We start from the raw sequence: 7,212 nt of genomic DNA on the forward strand, positions 1-7,212 counted from the left end.
TCATAGACTTTCCCTCCTGAAACTAATCTGTCATTTTTGTGCCCCACACAACAATGGTTACTTCCTCTACCACAGTACTTGTTACTTTGTGTCTTATTGTAAGTTCTACTGCTTGTGTGAAAATAGGAAACATCAGTATTTACAAATAGCTTGGGGAAATCGCTGATGTTCTTCTGTTTTTTTTCATCCTCCTTATTTCCAATTTTCTTAATCAAGACTCCCAAAGTCCATGATTACTACAAAGAATGCCAAGATCAACTGCCATCATAAAACAAACCAGTGTCATGGAAAATTTTTTCAAAAGTGAATTAAAGACATGGTGCCATGTTTTATACATTTTCCTTCAGATGACAGGCTCCCAAAAAGCTGCCAATGTCTTTCTTTGAAACAAGACAAACAAACAAACAAACAAAAACCAATCTTTTTAGTATGTACCAAATTCTGAGAAGTAGGTTATCTGCATGAAGCTGATATCCCTTTCACAGGTACAATCATTCTCGGAATAAAGTTGTTTTTACTTACCAGCATGTTAGCACTAAGGAGCTAAAAGCATTTGTTCATGTTTGTAAATCAAACCAATGGAGATCATATCCGCTGGCTCTAGTGTGTAAGCCAAAGCCTCGATCTGGTAGACTATCTCCCCAACTTATCAACCATGTGAGAGGAAAAGAGGACGGAGAGGAGAAGACAGTTTCTGTGGTTTGTGGGTTGAGGGATAGACAGCAAACAGGCATGTACAAAGTCTCCAGAGTAGAACTCTAGAGTAAGCTTTAAATCGCCTTGAAACTTGGACCTAGAAAGTTTTCAATAAATTGCTCTTCTCCCTCCATTTAGAAGCCATTGTTGTTATAAAGACACATCCTTAAGAGTGAGGGAAACAAACAAAAACAAAAAACCTGGAAGCCTGGAAACAAAATTAACATATTCAAATTAACTACCTGAAGTGTCGGGAAGAAAAAAAAAAAATCAAACTCAGGTTTTGGCCCATTCATCCATAAGGGGAGACTAAGTGTCATTTGTGCCATCGAATATAGCACATGAAGGCGAGAAGCAAAGTCATCTTGTGCTGCACTGGACAAAACCCCAGAGTGTTTTCACCAGACCCTGAAAAACTATCACACAAGCATAAGAAGTTAAATCCTTGGTTTGTTCTGTTCACATGATAGCAGACAGACCAGTCCGATCGACAGACCGACACACACTGATGGAGATCTTTAATAACACTTATTTGGGTTCACATGGTTAAAGACACCCTTAAGAGAGAGAGACAGGATAAAGAGACTCCTGAGAGCTTATGGCAGACCAGTGAGAACCTATCTGCTTAGCTTTGTTCTCTTTTCCTGCCTCCATACACCTAGCTGGCTACTAACAAACAAAAGATTTAAAAACAAAATTATCTGTAGGCAATCATTGATCCATAAAAGGAAGAAATAATATACAATAGAAACCAGGACAACAGAATTAGCAATGCAGTGTTTGGCAAGAATAAACTAACTGTGCTCACTCTGCTCTGGAGTTCAACTTTGCCAGCAGCTAGACCAGTGGTTTTCAACCTGTGGATCGTGACCCTGTGGGGAGGTCAAAAGACCTTTCACAGAGTTCACCTAAGACCATCCAGAAGCATAAATTTATATTATGATTCATAAAAGTAGCAAAACTTACAGTTATGAAGTTTGAATGGAAATAACTGGTTGGGGGTCACGATGACATGAAGAACTGTATTAAAGGGTCTCACTCAGCATTAGAAAGGTTGAGAAGCACTGAGCTCGACTGAGCTGAACTTGTATCAGTCAGTCAGTTCTTCTGCAGTCTTAGGAAACAAATACAACTTCTGAGAACTCAGTTTTGTGAGGCAGATAAATCACTACCTAAGCTGCACGACATCTTTGTGAAGGAAAATTAAACTCACTGTGTGACTGTATTATAAGAGGACCGTCACATGAGAGACCAATGAACTCTCTGTCACAACTGTGGCATTAGCTAAATCCATAGACGTCTGTGAGACCTGCTCTATGGATATCTAAAATGAGACTCCTTCCTTGCATTTCGTGGACTCTCAAGACCTCCATAGCATGGAAGATTAGCTCAGAATCTGTCCCACAAAATGTATAAAGCCAATAATACTTTGTGGGTATATGACATTTATCCTAAAGAGAAACTCTTAATACCATGCTTCTTGACGTGTCCTGATTTAAAATCTTAGATATCACAGAATAGCCAAGGTACTGCATAAAATGTAACTATATGGTAACGGTTATGTCCTTTTTATATGCTAGGCATAATTAGTTTTAATATCACCTATGATTTATAAGAATGAGACCAGTTGGCTTTTTATTTTCAGCTTAAAACACAAGAGTTCAAGACAGCTGTTACGTGGAACACTAAAGCTATTTGATCAACAGTGACTATGAACAGTCACACACTGACAAACAGTAAAGAGAATTTTTGAATATGAAAAAAGCTGGTAAGCCATTGAAAAGCATTTGTAATCAAACAGTTCAGATGGCTGCAAGCTGCTCTTCAGGTAGCAGACCATCTCCATTCTTGGCGTTTAGACCTAGACATTGTGTCCTTAACAGGAAACTTAAGAACTTGTTCAGAAAGTGGACCCCTAGACAGAGTTATTAAGTTAACAGGCTGTCAAGCCAAGGACAGGTAAGATTCTGCACAGAGCCTTACGAACCTAAGACATAAGTGCATTGCCTTTGATAATGCATATTCCATGATAGGTAATTAAGGCATTCTTGTCAGAAAGACCTAAGACAGGCTCAGTCTTGTTTATGAAATAAAAAGTGGGGAGAGGTGGAGAGCTTTGGGGCCTGCTTGGCAAGAAGCTGACATGGGCCAAGGACAAGGAAATGGGGTGCTTGGCAGGAATATGACATTGGCCAAGGACAAGGAAGTAGGCTTCAAGCAGGAATATGACATTAGACTAGAATAAAGAAGTAATTTAGGTAGGAATCTAAATCATAGGCTATAACAAAGAAGTAATCTCAGGCAGGAACCTAAATACTAGGTTAGAACAAAGAAGTGATTTCAGACAGGAATCTAATTTTAGGCTAGAACAAGGAAGTAGGCTTCAGACATGAAAATGACCTTGGGCTAGGATAGGGAAGTAGCCTCAGATACATTGGTCATCCTGATAAGCCTCCAGAAACAGTGATCATGAGAGTGTTCAACTAATTGGGTTTAATGCCTTGCTTTTACTTTGACTATTTGTGTTTATCGTATTGCTTGTTCCTCGACTATTTACATCTATTGTATTGCTAGACCCTCAACCTAGAACTGACCTTAATACATGCATGCAATCAAAATGGTATAAGAGCATAAAGGAAGAGGGGGTATAGGATAGGGGGTTCTAGGGAGGGGAAATGGGAAAAAGGGATGACATCTGTATTGTAAATAAATAAAATATCCAATAAAAAAAGGAAAAAATAGAACTTGTTCAGAGAGCAACAGGAACACAATCTTGAAACAGGCTGCAGTATTTGCAAATATTTCATCTAGAGAAAAGAATCAGAAGAGATGTTTTGAAACACAGAGCAGGGGAGGGAGGGAGATAATGAGAGAGGGAAAGAAGGAAGGAAACAAAGAGACAGAGACTTATGAAGAATATTTAAGCCTCCAAGAGAAGCCCAAAAAGGCTGACTCAATATAACAAGGTAGACCACACTACTTCAAGAGGTAACATAGTTTCCCCAATACTAGAAATACCCATATGTAACTTGTCTTAGCTATTATAAGTAAACTTTATATTGGTACTAAAAGAAATCAGAAATCCTACAAAAATTTGATACCTTTCTGAATTTTACATGATATACATGAAAACAGACTAGAACATTAAAATCTCATTCACATGTTCCCAAAATAGAGTGTCTTGGCTGGCAAAAGCTGATAATCACCTGTCCATATGCCCTTCACTATTTCCACTGTCTTACGGTCCTCTTAAGGTCCTGTAAATAGCTACTGACATCTCCCCTAGCTAAGTATCTTTGATACAAGTGCATTCTAAGTGTCTACCCACTTATCACCACTATAAAAGTGACAACTTGAAGTAGGAAAAAGCCTGATATGAAAATATCTTTGTGTCCTCACCAAAAAAAAAACAACCCTAACAATCAATAATGTGCTTTCATTTCTCCCTCTCTCTGTGTGTGCACCTGGATGTGTATTATGTGTTGAGTCTTCCTACCTAAAATTTCTCATTAGGAGGTCTAGTGTAGCTAGGGCTTAGAAAATGAGCTCTACCTGAGTGCTGTGTGATAGTTCTGTAGATATAGATACCACCGAGAAATCTCTAGGTCGCATGTGGATGTTAAATTAGCCATTCTTCTATTAATGAGTCTATAGCAGATAAGGCATATAATACACAGATACAACAGTACAAAGAGAGAGCTTCAGAACGTTTACAGAAATAGGAAGGCATCTAGGTTTCTATAGGCATTTGTTTCAGCTTAGAAAAAAACTCTGGAAAACTAAGACGTGCTCATCATTATGAGAGTGGCTGCTCTAATTCTGCTACGACAAAATGTTGTCAGGCCATCTCTGTGCTGTATTTAAAGAGACACAAAAACAGTGTTTCAGAAGAACAATTTTGAGCTACTTTAAAGGAGACAATACCAAAAGTCTTATTTGTCACTAAAGAACAAAAGGATGCTGGGTGTAGTATACCTATAATCCCAACGCTTAGTGCATAGCCTCTGTTACACAGTGAGGTCAGATCAAGACCCTATCCCACCATCTTTTATCCTCTGAAGCAAAACTGCTTCACTTTTAGTCCATGGAAAAGCACAAACCTATAAAAAGATGTGTGCAAAGGCAAGAAAAATAATGTGGTCAAAAAATGACCACATTATGACTTATTATGGCTACATACTTACCACTTCCTGTTCATCATGTCTACATCCTTGAATATGATGCTGTTCTGCAGCAGATGATGAATAGAAAGGGCAGGACCACTGAGGAGAAGAGAAAAATACTGAGTACTTTCACCCATAAAGAAGACCTTTCTTTTCCCCACTCCATTCGTATCAAAACTTCCTTCTAGCAACACAAATTTCTTTAAATTTTGACTAATGACATCAGAGGATGGTTTAAGGCAGCCTTATCTCGGGGCCATTTTTGTTTAACTTTATTTTGTTGTAAGCTTAGAATAGCAACATCTAGGTATTTTGCTTTAGCTTTTAATAATCTACTAATATATTGACCAAGCCAGTTCAGTCAGTCAACAGGATCTCAAGGGAGGGAGGGAGGATTAAAGAAAGAAAAGACAATTAGATGAAAGAAAAGACAATTAGATAACATTATAACTTGACCCCAGCAAGTGCTGAAGTGGATTTTTTCCAGTCTGCTTTTATACCATTCTAGGTCTGTGCAAAGAATAGAGTCAGTTCTAGGTCAAAGTCAAAGTAGTCAAGGAACAAACAAGCCATAAACAAAGCTCCCATGATTACTGTATTCAGGGACTTAATAACACAATCAAGATACAAAGAATACATTCCTCAGCTATATTCATCTTGAGCCTCGTCCTAGCCCAATGTCAAATTCTTGCCTGAACCTACTTTCTTGTCCTAGCCCGATGAAAATATTCTCCCCAACATCCTTTGAAGCAGCACCAACAGCTCTCCACAAAATATCATTGGAAAATAGCTACTTGGTTTAAATATTGGGAAAATATACAGTTGTTGTTCCTTATGGCATTATTATATATAGTATATAAATGTTAAGTATTATAAAATAAACTTTATCATAGAAAATACTGACACTTTTAATATTTTTTGACAATTTTGGAGATGTAATACTGTAACACCACTATCATATCTATTATTCCTTTTTCCAACCCTGATTATAATAATTCATGATCTATAATACCTCAAATTTTTGCCTACACTGTAATCACCTCCCAGGCTCTCTAGTCTCCCTCCTTTCTGTCCATCCAATGAAACAAATTAACCTTACAGTGCTACTTTGAAGTTTTATGTCTGTCTAATGATATTTTCACATTAATCCTAGAAAACGGCAGCATTGTAGTTTATGGAGCAAGTACTGATTAATTGTTCTCATGCAGTGGTCTTAGTGGTTTGGATTAGACAGAGGTCATAAAAGGATGATGGCAACGACCGTCATGGAGAAACTCAGAAACGTGAACCAATTAGAGGAGAAATTGATAAATTAGAAACAATGACAAGAATGCTAAACATTTCATTAGACAACTGGAAACAGGCTTGTTTAGACTTAGGGACCAGGAATGGTAATTTGATAATAAAGGTGGGAGTTTAAGCATCGGGAAGAGATTAAAATTCATGAGTCTACTTGAATTCTCCAAAGAAATAGCTTTAAACAGGAAGGAACATGATGCCAAAGGTTGCTCTGCCTTCGAGAGGATAGGGTAGAGGCCAGAGTTGTGAAGCATTAAGTTCCCAGGCAGAGAGAGATCTAGGAGAGGCCAGCACTATAGAGATTTAGAAAAATACTGAAATATCAAAGAGTCTGCAGATGAAAGGAGGCCTTGAAATTTTAGTGGTTTGAAAACCTTACCAAATTGAAATGACTTTTGAAGACTAAGAATCAGAAGGCTATAGACTGGCGATCCATTTTATCAGAGTCAGTAGTAAACAGAGGTGGTGAATAATTTTTACAGCACTTCCCAGTTTGTGATGCGTTTCTTGTAATACTGGAACAAACTAACAAACTGAACAGTGATTTCTTCAAGTAAAGGTATTTTTCTAATTAAGGAGACTTGATGGCGGGCAGAGGCATTAGTAGAATCAGGGAAGGGAAAGACTGGAGAATCTGGAGTTGGGAAACACAAGATAATGACAAACAACAGGTGGGAGCACCGATGAAGGGAGGGGCAGGAGCGAGTTTTACCAAGACCCATTGGAGATCCTATCCTTTGTACCAACATGGATGGGTATTGAGGACCCTATGCTAAATAAAGTAAGCTGGACACGGTACAACAAGAGCTAACCCTTCAACCTTTATTCCCAGCCCTCAGGATAATTGTTTCCATTTCTAAATTAAAAAGCTTTCTACCTCTATTGAGCTATGATTGACAAATAAAAGTTCATATATTTAGAACGTTGTTTTGATGTAGGTGTATATATACATTTGTATAAATGATTAGCACAATCAAGCTAATTATCATGTCACTTCAGTGTCTCTGTGTGTGTGTGTGTGTGTGTGTGTGTGTGTGTGTGTGTGTGTGTGTGT

Source organism: Grammomys surdaster, unplaced genomic scaffold, assembly GCF_004785775.1.
Source record: "Grammomys surdaster isolate TR1022 unplaced genomic scaffold, NIH_TR_1.0 367, whole genome shotgun sequence".
NCBI classification, from domain to species: domain Eukaryota; kingdom Metazoa; phylum Chordata; class Mammalia; order Rodentia; family Muridae; genus Grammomys; species Grammomys surdaster.